At 36.4% G+C, this 17,542-nt stretch overlaps 1 protein-coding gene across 3 annotated transcripts in view; it reads left to right on the top strand.

The window, feature by feature from the left end:
* BMPR1B (bone morphogenetic protein receptor type 1B) overlaps positions 1 to 17,542 on the top strand; it is a 398,805-nt gene that overhangs the window by 99,961 nt on the left and 281,302 nt on the right. The gene's annotated exons all lie outside the window — the stretch shown is intronic.

Genomic DNA, 17,542 nt, shown 5'->3' with positions numbered 1-17,542 from the left:
GGGGGCAAGAATTCATGTTTTTAAAAACTAAATCTGAAGTAAAGAATATGCTTCAGGAACTCTTTCAGATTTCATGAGAAGGATCAAGAAATGAAAAGAATGAGATAAAAAAGTATGGAGGAGAGAGAACTGAAATCCAGTCTGAGAAAGATAAATGCAAATGGCTGATAAAATATGAAAAAAATACGGCCTTACTCTTATGCAAAGAAATGCAAATTAACAAATATTTAAGACAGTGTGCCAGATTAACAAATATTTAAGCAAATGACAACATACTTTTGATACAAGTTCAGTGAAAAGGTGCTATGTGAGATATGCAGCCGTTTAGGCAGTTTTGTACCATTTTCTGTAGAAGGTTAGCACTTTATCTTCAGTGAATAGTTACACACATATAATAAGATTTATATAAAGTGACAACAGAATTTGGAAAAATCTAGTGAACTATAAGATATTTAGATGTAATAATTTATGGCCTTAAAATCATGTCTTAACAAATTTTAGTTTAAAAAATTTTATAGAAGTATATCCTTCCAATATAATGTACTTTGTACGTTTCCCAAGCTGGAAGCTAACAGATGAACAAAGAAAATAAATATATGAAGTAGGAAATAAGTTTGGGAAGCTGCTTGCTACCCAGATTTATTATGACTTACTTCCCAGGTCGTTTAGTATTACTTGAAAAAGCATAAGAAGTGTTAGCTCATTATAGGCTCTGAGATGTTCTCAAAAAGACATCTGTTAAATTTGCTTAAACCTATTTTAAACAATAGAACACTTTTTTTTAGTTGAATAGATACTAATATCTCCCAGAATGTTCTTTAAATATCAGTTTAGAAAACAATGTTAATGAAAAGAATATATATTTTTGAAAAACATATGTTTATGTAAAATGGAAGTAAATACACCAAATAATTTATTTTTTATTTTTATTTTTTTTGAGACAGAGTCTTGCTCTGTCGCCCAGGCTGGAGTGCAGTGGTGCAGTCTCGCCTCACTGCAAGCTCTGCCTCCTGGGTTTACTCCATTCTCCTGCCTCAGCCTCCCAAGTAGCTGGAACTACAGGCACCTACCACCACGCCCGGCTCATGTTTTTTTTTTTTTGTATTTTTAGTAGAGACAGAGTTTCACCATGTTAGCCAGGATGATCTCGATCTCCTGACCTCGTGATCTGCCCTCCTCGGCCTCCCAAAGTGCTGGGATTACAGGTGTGAGCCACTGCACCCGTCCAATACACAAAGTAATTTAAAATGATCACTGAATAGAATTGTTTTATGCTTGTATGTAACTCCTGAATTTTCCTCAACAAGAATTTCAATAGAAATGCAATGCTTTTATTATAAAAATATATAGCAGGTAAAAAAATATAGAAAATAAATTTGGCTATAAAACTTAGTCATTAGAAGATACAAAATGGAACCATCCTTCTGGTGGAATTCATGCCATAATTTTTTTCTATTACAGAATTTTGGATTTGGCATTTAAGATTTGGCAAGAGATATTTTGACCACATTTTTAGTGGTACACATGAGTTAGTTTCTCCTGAACTGTAAATTAGTTCAGATAGACCAAAAAATAGAAAGAGTTATCTTGAGTCAAAGAAGAGTGAAAATAGTTGTTTTCTGTTCATTTTGTTTTAATCAAAGAACTGAATACAACTCTTCTCATTTGTATTAACTCCAATCAAATGAAAAATGGGGCAGGTAGGCTAGTTGCTGTTGATGGTTGAAGGGTACGGGTGTGTGCATGTGTATGTGTGTTTAAACTTTGTAACTTCTACTTCATTTTTAATACACCAAAGTGAAAGACACTGTAATCCTATCTCCACCCATTCCAAATCAACTTAAATTCTTCTAATTATTCACAGATGAGATTAAGTCCAAAAGAATTTTTGTTTACATTGTTGTTCTATTTTCTCTTTTACTTTAGAGATGACTACCTTTGTTTTTGCAGTTATGCTAAATAGATAAGCATGTCAACGTAATTTACAATTGTCATAATTATTTTATTAATGCAAGACTTTTAGACTATCAGAGGCAGATCTGGAAGTGATTTAGATGCTTGCCTTTTTTGAAGAATTTGAACTGTTGTCCCGTCAGACTGTCTAGAGCCACTTAAATTGGGAGATGAGAGAATTGAGCTTCAAGAGGCCACTCTTTATGTTAGAATGGGTAGTATTCACTGTACCTTGTAAAGTGAAGTTGAAAGAAATGCATGTTCCAGCTAATAATTTTTTAAAAAAAGAATTACTTTTCAACAGGATTTAAAAAAAATTTCCATATTTTAAATTTTAAAATGCTTTCCATCTTTTCAGTTATCCAAGTTAATTTTTCATGACTTAAACTGAAGATTACAGCACACAATACCCTTCCCACGAGGGAGGCTTTTAATAGTGGAGTCAACAAACCAGTTTTATTTTGTTTACTGTAGTGTGTATAAGGGGAACATAGTATTCCCCCAATGCCCACATTAATTTACTAGTTAAGACATTATTTTAGAAGATCTTGTGCATATGTATTTTTAGAATAAAGATAGAAAGCCCTGGAATCCTTATATGGTCAACTCCTGCATTTTTGATTTGTTAAACACTTTGATCAGTGTAGGGTGGTGGTTTTGCGGCCAGATCTTAAACCAGGTGACATAAAGATGATGAATCTTAAAATACTCTGTGACAAGATTTAAAAAAAAAAGAGTTAATATACAGTGATAATGAAGTATTTAATATTTGAGAAATCCATGAAAATAGCAAAATATTTTTGTAATATTTTTGCTCAGACTGAGGAGATTACTTAATTGCATATAAATTACTAGAGGGTGGCATGGTTAAAATTTCAGAAGTAAAATATTTTCATTTTATCCAATTAAAAATAATCTTCTTTTTCCTGGGTCTCCAGGAGCCCAGTTAATGATTTGCATTGTGATCAGCATCGTTTTGGAGATTTTCATCAGTGACTTATTAAAACTTGTCGATTTGATTAGAAATTCTCCTTCCTCAGTGAAACTCTCCTACTGGAGTAAGAGAAGCAAAATTTTCTGCCCTCATTCTCTCTTCACAGATTATTCCTTAACACTCCCCTAAACTGGGTGGAATTACTACAGATGATGTGAGGGATTGTAGGTTGAAAGAATTTAACAAATTAATGATACTGTTATTTTATTTTATATAGAGATTCTTTCACTAATGGGAAAACGTTTGGTCCTCCTTTAGGTAGGTCTGAAAATTTTGATGATATATGCTACAAACTTGAAGAGCAAAAACCGAGTATTTAGAAGCACTTAGAGATCCAGAAACATCAGTGAGATGCTGAGTAAATACTGTTTTCAAAATAGTCATCAGATGTTACAGAATCATATATACGTAATCTTACAGAAGGCATTTCTTGATAAGGATTGCTTCTTACTAAATTTTTTATTCCTACATCTAGAAAAGCAGTTTTTATGTAATAAGGTTCCTTAAATATCCATCAAGAAAATTTTTAAAAACTGAGGCCGAAGGATTGAATTTATGTACTTTGATTGAATCTGTTTGTAACTATTGGTCTCTATAGCCAGGCATATTCCTTTTTTTTTAAGATTGTCTATTTATAAATATTAAACTTTCATTTTTTAGTTTTTGTAGGAGTTTGCTTCCCCTGTCAATAAGCATTGAGATTATAGTATAGTAAATACTGTTTTATAATGTTAAAACCGGTTTTGGAGTTTGGCAGCGCTGAGTCTTCTTATGTAGGCATTTCTGGTGCCAGTGCATCCTACAAGAGGTTCTTGGACAAAGTCCATGTAAAAGTTGGCTTTTATATGTCTTTCTCTTTCACAAGATCCCATCCCATTCCATTTTCTTTCATTTTATTCTGTAGTCCTTCGTATATGTGTATATCTCTTTTGCCTGGGTCTTGAGAGTTATAGGTAGTATAGTGCTGTGATTAAGATAAAGGATGCTGCTGCTAAGGTGGCTTCAAATCCCAGTCCTGCTGCTTGCTAGCTGGGTGACTGAGGGTAAGTTATTTAATCCCTCTGTGTCTGAGTTTTCTGAAGTGCAAAATTGGGGTAATAATATCACTTGCTTACCTCTCAGAGCTGTTATGAAGACTAAATGTGATAATACACGTAAAGTACTTAGGACAACGCGTGGTGCATATCTACATTCATTGTCAAGTGTTTGAAGGCTGATTAGAATTTGGTATTACTGGTTTCATCAGAGAGTATTTTCTGACTCAGTATGATGTTTATATTTGGCCAAGAATGGAGTCTTCCTTTGGTGTATTCCATCCATCCTCTGCTAGATTCTAGAATACCTGCGCTCAGATACTGTGCTCAGCTACCTAAATACTAACTATTAGTGAAGATCCAAGTCAAGCCTCCTATGTTATCCTTCTCTTATAGTCAGAGCAAAGACATGGTCCCTGAACACACAAAACATATGTGACCAAACTAGATTGCAAACTTCTTGAGGTTGGAGAAATTAGGCTTTATGATATTTTTTATCATAGAACTGACAAAAAAGAGATTACCCAATAAACACATGGTGATTTTAAAATTATGGTTATAGGTAATCCATTTTCCAAAAGAGAAATTTAGAAATGGTATGATATAGGTCAGAGTAGATTGATGGTATTCGCAGTTTCAGTTGTGCATTTAGTTAATAGAATGGAAGTAATCAGAGGTTGTCTTACATTGTGTATTCTGTGAACTTTGTTTGAATGAAATATTACCATCCCAAGGCTGAGTTTTATTCAGGTGGTGAATAATTTGTATTTACTGCTTATTTGACTGTAGTTGTAAGGAAACTATAGATTTCAGTAGAAATAATAATAGTAGCAGCTAACATTACATACTGCATACTATATGCCACGCAGTACCTGTCAACCAACACCTAATCTTGACTTTGAAAAGCCTTTGAAAAAAAAAAAGACACAATGACTTGGGAGATTCCAAATTATTACTGTTTTGTTTTTGTTTTTTTTTTTTGAGATGGAGTCTTGCCCTGTCACCCAGGCTGGAGTACAGTGGCACGATCTTGGCTCACTGCAATCTCCATCTCCCAGGTTCACGCGATTCTCCTGCCTCAGCCTCCTGAGTAGCTGGCACTACAGGCGTGCGCCACCATGCCTGGCTAATTTTTTGTATTTTTAGTAGAGACGGGGTTTCACTGTGTTGACCAGGCTAGTCTCGAACTCCTGACCTCAGGTGACCCACCTGCTTCCACCTCCCAAAGTGCTGGGATTACAGGCATGAGCCACTGTGCCCAGCCCCAAATTTAAATATAAATTTTGGAAGCATATTTCTTAATGAAAGATTTTCAGTTTAAAAGGTTTGTGTTTAGGCTAGGCATGGTGGCTCATGCCTGTAATCCTAGCACTTTGGGAGGCCAAAGGAGGTGGATCACCTGAGGTCAGGAGTTTGAGACCAGCCTGGCCAACATGATGAAACACTGTCTCCAATAAAAATATAAGAAGATTAGCTGGGCATGGTGGCGGGCGCCTGTAATCCCAGCTACTTGGGAGGCTGAGGCAGAAGAATCGCTTGATCAGGAGGCAGAGGTTGCAGTGAGCCGAGATCACACCACTGCACTCCAGCCTGGGCAACAAGAGTGAGACTCGTCTCAAAAAAAAAGGTTTGCGTTTAATTGAATGCTCATGGACATAAGGAAGGGAACAATAGACACTGGGGCCTACTTGATGGTGGAGGGCAGGAGGAGTGTGAGGGTCAAAAAACTACCTGTGCTTATTACCTGGGTGATGAAATAATATGTACACCAAACCCTACGACACACAATTTATCTGTAGAACAAACCTGCACGTGTATCTCTGAAACTAAAATAAAAGTTAAAAGGAAGTTTGTGTTTAATAGAAATAGTGCTTCTAGCCATTTCACCAGCCTCAAAAGGGTTGTTGAGTATATCAGTCGAGGGTAGTCACCACCAGAGGTAAAGTAGGATAGTGAACACTGCTCTTGGCAACAGAGTGGTGAATAACAGTGCTAGGATTTTCTTTCCTACTGGGCTGTTCAAAGTGAAAGGTGAAGAAAATAGCCCTCTGTATTTAGCTTGCAGTTGCTATTTGGTTTCTAATTTCGGTTGTGTATTTTCCTTTAATGTTTCATTTTGACATAATATATTTTAAAATGGACTTTTCTTGTGGACACAATTTTATGATATGATTTTTCTTAAGTTCTAGGCGGCAATGTGGCTGCGTTTTATTTACTTGAATCGTATGTGATGGGAACCAGACTCAAACTTATTTCAGAAATAGTGTTAATTATACAAATGAAAGAGGCGGATATCTTTTGGTTCATCTACACATTTCAGAGTTGCTCCTGTGGTGCATTCCTGAAACTGTATCTGAATAAGCACAACATCTTCTAATGTCAGTAGATATTTTATACTTGCCTGTTGGAAGTTATATTTCATTAAATGACTACACAATAATGTGTGGTTGTCAGAACGGCATTCAGTACACAGGTAGCTAGTATCTGGTAATGGGGTTAAAAGTAATGGAAGATTCCAATAGACATGATGAATTTTAAATTGTTCCTTTATTATACATTTCAGCTGATATACTATTATTTATAAAACAAAAAGTGGTCTATTAGGTTATGTCTCCAGATAGCAGCATTTTGAGTGGGAAAAATCAAGGGATATATACTGTAAAGAAACAGTGGTCTCTGGCTTGAGCTTCGACCAGTATAATTACTGGGATTCAGTCTTCAGAAGACCCTTTGTCTGGGCCAGAACCCCAGAATGGATTTTAACCTGTCCCATTTCAGATTGTCTTCATGGTGGGTGGGAGATAATGGCAGCAGGAGAGAGATGTCAGGATAAAGATTATGATTAAAAAAACCCCAAACTCCAATTACTAAAAAGTTGACATCAAGATAGTATTTAGAAGATTCTTTAAGGAGGGAAAGGTGGAGGTAGAACAAGGAAGGATTGGGAAGTCATTTTGGATATTAGAGTGACCTGAATTCCATATGAAGGAAGTGTTTGTTAGCTGCTGTTTCTAAGCCATATAGTTCTATATTTTTTTTTTTTTTTTTTACGAATAGATCTTTTGATAAGGGCCAAGTACTTATTAAAAAACAAATTGTATGTAAGCTGATAATTTCTTAGAATTTCTTGTCTGTAGATTAGGGATTCAACTTGGTGATATTATGTCATTGTAGTTGAAAAAGAGGCACAAGCTTAAGGTAAAAACTTTTAATACCCAATACAATGTAAATGTTATGTAAATAATTATACCATATTGTTTAGGGGATAATGACAAGGAAAAAAAGTCTCTACATGTTCAGCGCAGACACAGCCATCTCTTTAAAAAAATTTTCAATCTGTTGTTGGTAAAACCCATAGATACAGAGGGCTAACAGTATGTATTTTTGCATTACACATGAAAAAACATTTTAATAGTTTAGTGGTTAAATGGAAGTTTGCTTTATAATTTAGAAATGATACACTTGAATGCAATGATATATAGGTTTTTAATAATCTTCAAGTTTTTCTTTCTTTTCTTTTTTTTTTTCTTTTCCTGAGATGGAGTCTCACTCTGTCACCCAGGCTGAAGTGCCGTGGTGTGATCTCGGCTCACTGGAACCTCCGCCTCCTGGGTTCAAGCAGTTCTCCTGCCTCAGCCTTCCTGAGTAGCTGGGACTACAGGCATGCGCCACCATGCCTGACTAATTTAGTATTTTTAGTAGAGATGGGGTTACACTGTGTTGGCCAGGCTGGTCTTGAACTCCCAACCTTGTGATCTGCCTGCTTCAACTCCCAAATAATCTTCAAGTTTTATGGATATATTTTAGATTAATTCAGAAAAAATAAGTGTATACTTTAATCCATTAAATATAAGAATATAGAACATAGTTCTAAACACAAACCTGTTAATGCTGGTTTTTTTTTTTATTTTTTATTTTTTTGAGATGGAGTCTCACTCTGTCACCCGGGCTGGAGTGCAGTGGCACCATCTCAGCTCACTGCAACCTTCACTTCGCGGGTTCAAGTGATTCTCCTGCCTCAGCCTCCCAAGTAGCTGGGATTACAGGTGCTCGCCACCACCCCTGGCTAATTTTTTTTTTTGTATTTTTAGTAGAGATGGGGTTTCACTATATTGGCCAGGCTGGTCTCGAACTCCTGATCTGGTGATCCATCTGCCTCAGCCTCCCAAAGTGCTGGGATTACAGGCGTGAGCCACTGCTCCCAGCTGCCATTTTCTACTTTAAAAATCCTTCAGTGGTTCCCATTGCCTCTGGGTGAAATCCAACATTTCCAGCAAGGGATCCTCATTTTCAGTTTTTATTTGCTAAGAGGAAAGAACAACAACATGCATTACATAACAGGCTCATTGAAAAATACTTTTTTTTTGAGATGATGGTGGCATAGGATAACGGTCTTATCAAATATGTTAAGTGGATTTTTTCTGATTTGTGTCAGGAGTTTTCAGATGCATAGCATGATTTTAGAATATATTACTTACTGAGTGCCCCCCAAGACAAACGAACAAACAAGTACATGTCATAAAGTCTATACTTATGCCTAAACCTTTGGAATAGAGGTGAATGCATAGATTGTTTCACAACTTTGTGTATTGGTGACACTATAAATTCATAGTCCCTAGCTTTCTAGGTGCTGATTGTTGCTGAGTAAAAATTCTGTTTGTCCCATCTGTTATCTTTCTCATTCCTACTTAGGAGTTATGTCACCATCCATCTTCTCAAGCTTTCTCCATCAATATATTCCAATCCTTTTTCAGAGGATTAACATTTCTCTTCTCTGACTGAGGAAATATAGGTCATCGGAGACATGCACCAGTTTCTGCCTCGTGTCAACATCCACTTGTATTTTCATATATTGATACTGCCTTTCTTCCTTTCACAGTGTAAGGATCTTACCCCCTCCACCTTGAAACAAGACTCTTTTCCAGTCATATTATCTGTCTTCTCTCTTTCTTCTCTTTTTTGTCCCTGCTAAACTCCTTTAGCATCTCTTTTCCCCTCCAAAATCCTTCCTTGGTCCAGTGTCAGCCTCTACCTGCTGCTGTAACTCCCTTTGGAAAAAGGCTGGCTGTGTCCCTTACCACCAATTCCTTGCTTTTTTGTTTTTGTTTGTGTTTTTGTTTTTGAGTCAGAGTCTGGCTCTGTCGCCAGGCTGGAGTGCAGTGGTATGATCTCGGCTTACTGCAACCTCCGACTCCCTGGTTCAAATGATTCTCCTGCCTCAGCCTCCCAAGTAGCTGGGATTACAGGCATGCGCCACTATGCCTGGCTAATTTTTGTATTTTTATTAGAGATGGGGTTTCACCATGTTGGCCAGGATGGTCTTGATCTCCTGACCTCGTGATCCGCCCACTTCAGCCTCCCAAAGTGCTAGGATTACAGGTGTGAGCCACCGCGCCCAGCCTCATTCATTGTTTATTTCACTATAGTCTGTAGCTGGAAATGCTTTCACTAAGTCATTGATGACCAGTGATTTGCCAGATCCATGGACACTCGTTTCAGGCCCTGGCCTATCTCTTGTGTCCAGTGGGGACCCATATTGAGCACACAATAATATTAGTTAAATGAATAACATTTTTCACTTATCTTCTCCTCTTATTTATATGACTTGCCCTTCTCTGGGGTCTTTTACTGGCTCTTGCCTGCCTCTTAAACATTTGTGTTCTAAAGGTTCCAAGAAACCACTGTCTCTCATTCTAGCATGGTTAACTTTTCTCTGGGTAGATACCCCATTCTCAAGCATGCCTCCAGAAGATGCATATAGAGCAAGTCTGTCACCTTAAGTCTTGACTCTTATTGAAAGGGGTCAACATATTTGTGTGTTGCATAGACACCTCAAACTCAATATTTCCAATTTTACACTCATTTTCAATCTCATCAAGCTTGATTCTTTTAATTTATTACCGATAAGAGGCATCTTTCTGAATGATATCACCAGATACACAGATGCTTAAACTAGAAATCTAGGAATAGATCATTAATTCTTGCTACATCTACTGTCTTAATTCTGAGTTCTTCTACTCCTCTTTATTCCTCCTACATCTTAGGGCCTCAGTTAATACCATCTCAGTTTTCACCTTGGAATAGCCTCAGTTTAGTTTCCCTGCCTGACTCTCTAATTTTGATTCTCTCTGTTCTGTGAGTTTTCTTCTCTTTTTCACTTCATTTAACCTAAAGAAAACATTTTAGAGTTTCCCTGGGATGTGTGGAACTTTTTACAATTTCTGGAGCAAATTGAAAATACTGGTCTTTGAACCCTTGGAAAAACATAAGTTTTTATGACCTTCAAAATGTGATTGACACATTGCCCAATAAATGTTTATTCTCGTGTAATTACTGTATTAAGATTAGTTTTAGTTGCATATTAAGATCACAGTTTCTTTTTTTTTTTTTTTTGGAGACAGAGTCTCACTTCCATCACCCACCCAGGCTGGAATGCAGTGGTGCAGTCACAATTCAGCCCCCTGGGCCCCAGGTGATTCTCCTGCCTCAGCCTCTCAAGTACATGGGACTATAGGCGTGTGCCACCATGCCTGTGCCCTGCTAATTTTTTTTTTTTTTTGTATTTTCAGTAGAGATGGGGTTTCACCATGTTGCCCAGTCTAATCTCGAAGTTTTGGGCTCAAGCAATTCTCTTGCCTCAGCCTCCCAAAGTGCTGAGATTACAGGCGTGAGCCACCACACCTGAATGCCTTACTTTTTTATTTAGCAAAAAAGGGGGCTCCCCACTGTCATTGAAGTTGGGTGTGGGGAGACCAAATGATATCCTCTTTCCTTGGAAGGGACCAATAAGTGTCCTTTGTTTTCAGTGTTGAAGGATGAACAGGATTGGACAGTTGGATCTGAGGGAAGGGCCATCCCAGGCAAAGGGAAGGCAAATGCCAGTGCTTGAGGCTGTGAACAACAGAGTGAAAATATTCCTAGATCATGAAAATAAGTGTTTGAATTTAGCATAACGCATTTGACCTATTGTTAATCAAAGGTGTTGCACAGGATGAGTATTTATGTTCACCTAATCACTTTATAACATATATTTCATCTCAAGTATTCCCAGTTTTGTAAACTACAGCATGAAGGCTTGAATGTTGTAGCTTAATTTCTTCTGTAACTGCTAGTTTCTTCTATGGCACTGCTTATTTGCATGGTAGTGTGTGTCTCCATAGAGTCCTCATTCAACAGTTAGATGTTAGAGTGCTCTGAGGACAGGGCTTAAACAGTCAAAAACTATTTCTTAAATTTCTCTAGAACTTCTTCTTTAAAATTAAACTCCATGATTTGTTTGAATTAAATTTTACTATCACACACACACACACACACACACACACACTTTCTTTTTGCTTTAAACGAAGAATAATAACTTGTATTTCTACTTGTCAGATAATTTCTGATTTTTGTTTTACTCTTTCTGAAATGTCAAAGATAAAACTTCCATGAGGTTTTTAAAATCTACGATCATCATTCATATAGTATGAAAACAATTTTACACTTCTTGTTCTTTAAACCTTTTTCCGTTATTTTACTGAGCACCAGAAGAAAGTCAGATATTTCCTGTGATGCTAAAATTTCTTCCAGATCACATGCTGAAATACCTTTTTTCTTTTTTCTCTGAGGTTTCTCTTAAATGATCAAATGTAGACTTTTAAGTGTATATGGCCAGCTCTTTCATCTGAGCTACTTTGTCTAAATATTTATGCTATTCAGATAACATGTATCTTCAATATTCAGCTTTGCATATGGGCTATACTTCAACCAAATAGTATTCCTTTTTCTTCTTTTAGGTTTAACTGAATTAGAGGTATGTTCCATCCATGTTAAATGGGTTCAAAAGACCTACTTGAATTTGAAATACTCCTGTTCATTATAAAATAAAATGTGACTGTGTTTGTAAGTATGCATAGTTTTTATAACATTTTAATTTGTTATTTTCCCTGAGATCATGTAAGTATTTCTTTTAAAAATTTAGTTTTTATAAAATGGCTTATGTTTTATGTATGTTTGGCCTTTATTTTTTCTAAAGATGCAAAGCTGAATGGTTGCAAGGAACAGCTCAGCACCTTGAGGCCTGGTCAATATTTGAATACTTGTGTATAGCATAACAAATATCTTTTAGACTGAATATGTTATTAGTAGTGCTTTCAAGGGATATATAGCAAAGTTGATGGGTAATAAGGTTGAAAATCTATGTAGTCAGTAGATTTGCAAAGTTAGAGAAGAAGTTGCAAAGAAAGTTAAGTTTTAAGGAAAATTTATCTTCATGTTCTAAATGGCCTTTTAAAATTCTATTTTTATAAACTCTGATCAGTCTTAACTAAATTTTGCGTTTAAACTTTTGGATAAAACTCACGTTACAGGGGTTCTTGCAGTGTGAACTTAGTGCCGTATTTGGGCTTGTTTTTATGATTTTCTTGCACTAAACTTGGAATGCACTCTTGAAGAATAGGTTTTTGGCTCTCAAGGACCTTCGTAGTCATACACTAGCTCTTAATCATTGTGTCTGTGGAGTGTCTTGCTGGTGGAGTGCTCAGTGAATTGACTTCCCTTTCTCTTTACTTCCTGCCAAGACTTTTTGAAATGTTTTAATGAAAGAGAGAGAGAGAAAGAGAGAGAGAGGAGAGAGAGAGAATTTTACCACTTGTGGTAGAGAACATCTTTACTTGGTTATGCTGTTTGCCATGTGATGGTTATGGAGTTACTGCTATGATAGAAACTGTCAGCTCTAAGTTATCCGTGCAAGTTTTGGATTAATAGCATCCTTAGCTTTTATTTCCCTCAGTCCTCTTGCTCATTTCATTATGCCTTAGAGAATGGAGAATTGGGAATCATAATAAATGATTTAGTGTTCTACTGTTTAATTCGACTTTTCTTGAGTATGTTAGACTTAACCTGAAAGTTTTGGTTGTGATGGGTTTACATTCTCTGTGGGTTTGATAGTCTTCAGCAAAAATTAGCCTCTATTAGCACAGTGAATTGATAATTGCCCAGCATTTCGTCTTTCATTGGATTCTGACTTCACTCTGGAAGCAAAGATGTTACAAAGAAGGTTACCCTGCCTCATAGTTTGGAGTTTCCCACATTAACGTTGGAAGGTGTCTTTTGGTAGGCTCTTAAACAATTACGGAGCTGTGGAAATAGCCTTAGGTGAGGAGCTGAACATCCCAAGTTCTCAAGTGCCTCTGTTTATTGAATTACAGACACTTATCTGTAAATGATGATGATTTTTTTGGCAGGGGGCGGGGTAAGAGGTACTTTGGTAAATGCTTTGTGTGCATTATGTTATTTAATTCATGTAGTAAATTGGAGGCAGGCATTATCGCAGTTTTACAGATGAGAAAACCAGGGGTTAGAGAAGTTAAGCAGCTTGCCCAAGGTCACACAGCCAGTAAATATAAAGCTAGAATTCATACCCAAGGACTGCCTGGACTCCAAGACCTGTTTCTTTGCTGCTCTGCATTCTGCTATATGTAAAGTACTGTGTGCTTATTATGAGGATTAAATAAGCTAATGTGTACATCCTTTGTAAAGTATTAGTCTTGGTATGGTAAAAATATGGACATGTTTGGAACATGGAACTGTTACTAATCTTTTCTGCTGTTTTAAGGCTTCACATGCATTTCATAATTTTATATAAATATTTTACACCTTCAAGATTGTTAATATGTTGTCAATGTCATGTTTCTTGATTTATCAAGTACTCATGTTATTCTTTAAAAACCCTTTCTAAGAAGGAAGGACATCTATATCCCCTCCCCCCACATAACTCCATGGATTTTTGTTTTGAAAAGAAAAAACTTAATTTTACATCAGAATCTTTAGAATTTTTTGGACTCCAGAATTTAATAGTTATATTATTCATTTATAATTTCATACTAGAGAATAAGATCTTCAATATTCCACTATTTTAAAAGATAATACAAGATAAACACATACAGAAGAGGTTTGATTGCTCCAGTAAGGATACTGAATAGTCAAACAATTTTCAACAACTTAGTTTACTACCTATATATACAAGCTATTTTGAGTGTTGATGCGTTACTGAAATACTTTGAGGCCTTCCTTAGTTTGTATGCATTGCTGATATACCCCAAGGTTTGATTCCAGAATGCTTGAAAAATTTTAAATTGCAAAAGGAAAACAAATGAATGCTTACTCATGTTGTAACACTTTTCTGTAATTTACCTCAATTTCTAAGGTTGTACCTTTTATTCAGGTTAGGAATAGGTTTTAAGTACTCTTGATTCCAAGTAATTTGTTTAATTGTCTTAATGCTATCTTTATAATCATTTTAAGCTGTGGCGCTCTTGTGAGCGAGTGCCCAGAAGCTGGAAAATTGACATCCAGGCAGTGAGGTCTGCTTTCTCTTACCGGCCCCCCTGGCATTCTCTGTGACCTCACAAGGCGCTTTTAAAATCTTTTAGCTTCTATAGCTTTGAAGGCAAAGCCCTAGAATATGGCTTGGAAATTCAGAAAAAAATGATAATTTAAATAAAGATAAATGTAAATATTTGTAGACAAAGCTTTCAAGTCCAAACTGGTTTTAAATACCCTCTAAACATATAAAAATATTTTCAAAGTCATTTTTTAAACCCAGAAGCAATAGAGTATAAAAGTCCCTATCAGTAGCACATGTTTAGTGATGATTGCAAGTATTTGTTTGAAATATAAATTTTGAAATTCTAACTTTTGATTAAAGTAGAAGTATGAATTTTTAAACCTTACTTTTCAGATGAGAAATTAGAAATTTTGTCTTCATATTTTATAAGAATTGGTGAATCTGCTGGGTTTTTGTGATATTTAAGATTTTTCTTTTATTATCAAAGAAAAATGCTGGATGCCAGCAGAGCATGCCTGTAGTCCCAGCTACTTTGGAGGCTGAGGAGGGAGGATCGCCTGAGCCTGTACCACTGCACGCCAGTCTGGGTGACTGAGCTAGACCCTCTCTCAAAAATAAACAACAACCAATTTCAAGTGTTTAATATATCCCCATGTAAATATTCAGCAGTAAAAGATGATTATCTGTTTTGCAATTACTTACATAATGCTTTCTGTGAATATAAAACTGAACTTTAGATGTGAAAGTTGTACGAGGCAGTTTCTGCACCGAAGAAGTTTTAGAGTGAAGAAATTTCAGTTTGATACAATTTAAAGGTAATGTAATCATACTGGGTTTGAAGGTTTTCAAGGATATGTCTTTATGGGAAACCCAACTGATTCAGCTGCCTGTAGGGCCCCCAAGTACAACTTCACATTTGCCTGATGTGCCTGGACTATATCTAGAAATGTTCTTTATTATTATTACTATTTTTGGCCATAAGCCAGACTTCCTGGGTCAGCATTGAGCAAAACTTGTAACAGGTGTCTGACTACTTCCTCTCACCTCCAGTCCATATGGTCAGAGCTTTACTTGTTCTGTCACTTTGGATACTCTCCCTTAAGTACTGACCACCTTACTGAACGACCCTCAATTTGCCTTTCTAGTTTTAGCTGAGTTACTCTTCTATTAGGTGGTTATTTACCTGAATTTTTGCTTTTTTCCTTCATCATTTGGAGATGACTTTTTGCAGATTGAATCTTGTACCAGGATTTTCCATCTCTATTTCTGCTTTGATAAATCTTACCCATACTTCAAGGCTATTAATTCTTTTTTTTTTTTTTTTTTTTGAGACGGAGTCTCGCTCTGTCGCCCAGGCTGGAGTGCAGTGGCACAATCTCGGCTCACTGCAAGCTCCGCCTCCTGGGTTCACGCCATTCTCCTGCCTCAGCCTCTCCGAGTAGCTGGGACTACAGGAGTGTGCCACCATGCCCAGCTAATATTTTGTATTTCTTTAGTAGAGATGGGGTTTCACCATGTTGGCCAAGATGGTCTCAATCTCCTGACCTCGTGATCCGCCCACCTCGGCCTGCCAAAGTGCTGGGATTACAGGCATGAGCTGCCGTGCCCGGCCCGACCATGAATTCTTACTTCTATCTTCCTGTGTGTTACGTGTCTTATTGCATTTAAAAAATTAACGTAAAATACATGTAACATAAAATTTACTATCTTAACCATTTTTAAGTGCAGTTTAGCTGTGTTAAGTATATTCACATTATTGTGCAACAGATTTCCAGAACTTTTTCATCTTGCAGACCTGAAACTCTGGATTAAGCCACAAGCCCCATTTTCTTTTCTTCAAGTTCCTGGCAGCCACCATTCTACCTTCTTTCTGTTTGTTTGAGCTTGAGTACTTTAGATACCTCATGTAAGTGGAATCATACAGTGTTTGTCTTGTAGTGACTGGCTTATATTACTTAGCATGACGTCTTCAAGGTTCATCCATCTTGTAGCATGTGATGGGATTTCCTTCTTAAGGCTAAATATTTTATATATATGTGTGTGTATGTGTGTGTGTATATATATATGTATGTGTGTATATGTGTGTGTATATATATATATATATATATATATATATATATATATATATACATACCACATTTTGTTTTATCCATTCGTCTTTCAGTGGACATTTGGGTTGTTTTCAGCTTTTGACTATTGTGAATAATACTGCAGTGAACATGGGTGTGCAAATATCTCTTTGAGATTCTACTTTCAATTCTTTGGATTATATATCCAACAGTGGAATTGCTGGGTCATATAGTAATTCTATTTTTAGAATGAAAAGTGTTGCTATAGTCTTATTTTTGACCTTAATTTGACTACCACAGCCATACTGCTTTCAGTCTTCTCCTTTAAGCTTATGTCTCTTTTTGTTTATGTTTTGGAAAATATGGAAATCATGGAGCATATGTAAATATAGAAAAATATATTTTATATCTAAAGTCTAATTGTGATTTATACATTTTAGTAGAAGAGGGTGTTGGTGATGTGAATACTAACAAAAGACTATAGAAATCTGATTATCTTTTGCTTTCTATTTTTTAGTAAGTAAACTTGATTAGAAAAATGTTATAGATCAAAATTGGTTTATATATTTACTCTTAAAATCTGTGGCTATTGGCCAGGTGCGGTGGCTCATGCCTGTCTGTAATCCCAGGACTTTGGGAGGCCGAGGCGGGTGGATCACTTGAGGTCAGGAGTTCAAGACTAGCCTGACCAATATGGTGAAATGCCGTCTCTACTAAAAATGCAAAAAATTAGCCGGGCATGGTGGAGGGCATCTGTAGTCCCAGCTACTCTGGAGGCTGAGGCAGGAGAATGGCGTGAACCCAAGAGGCAGAGCTTGCAGTGAGCCGAGATTGCGCCACTGCAGTCCAGCCTGGGTGACAGAGCGAGACACCATCTTAAAAAAAAAAAAAAAAAATCTATGTCTAGCATTTAAGTATCAAAATCCTTGCACTAAGTAACATCCCCAAACTGTAAGTCTAGTAAGACTTAGTATTTGCTTCTTTTTGGAAAGATACCAGAGAAACATCATATGGTGTCTGTAATTCTATTGTATGGAATATTATATTTTCTCTTATTCATAAGCTAGGAGCTCAAACCTTAGAACTTTGAGGTGCTATAGTAAAAAGTTAGAGCTTTGTTAAAAATTACACCAAAAGTTAGAACTTTGAGGTGTTCTTGATCTCT

The sequence above is a fragment of the Symphalangus syndactylus genome, chromosome 10 (genome assembly GCF_028878055.3).
Source record: "Symphalangus syndactylus isolate Jambi chromosome 10, NHGRI_mSymSyn1-v2.1_pri, whole genome shotgun sequence".
Taxonomy (NCBI): domain Eukaryota; kingdom Metazoa; phylum Chordata; class Mammalia; order Primates; family Hylobatidae; genus Symphalangus; species Symphalangus syndactylus.
Note: the sequence above shows the minus strand (reverse complement) of the source record. Positions and strands in the feature narration are given on the sequence as shown.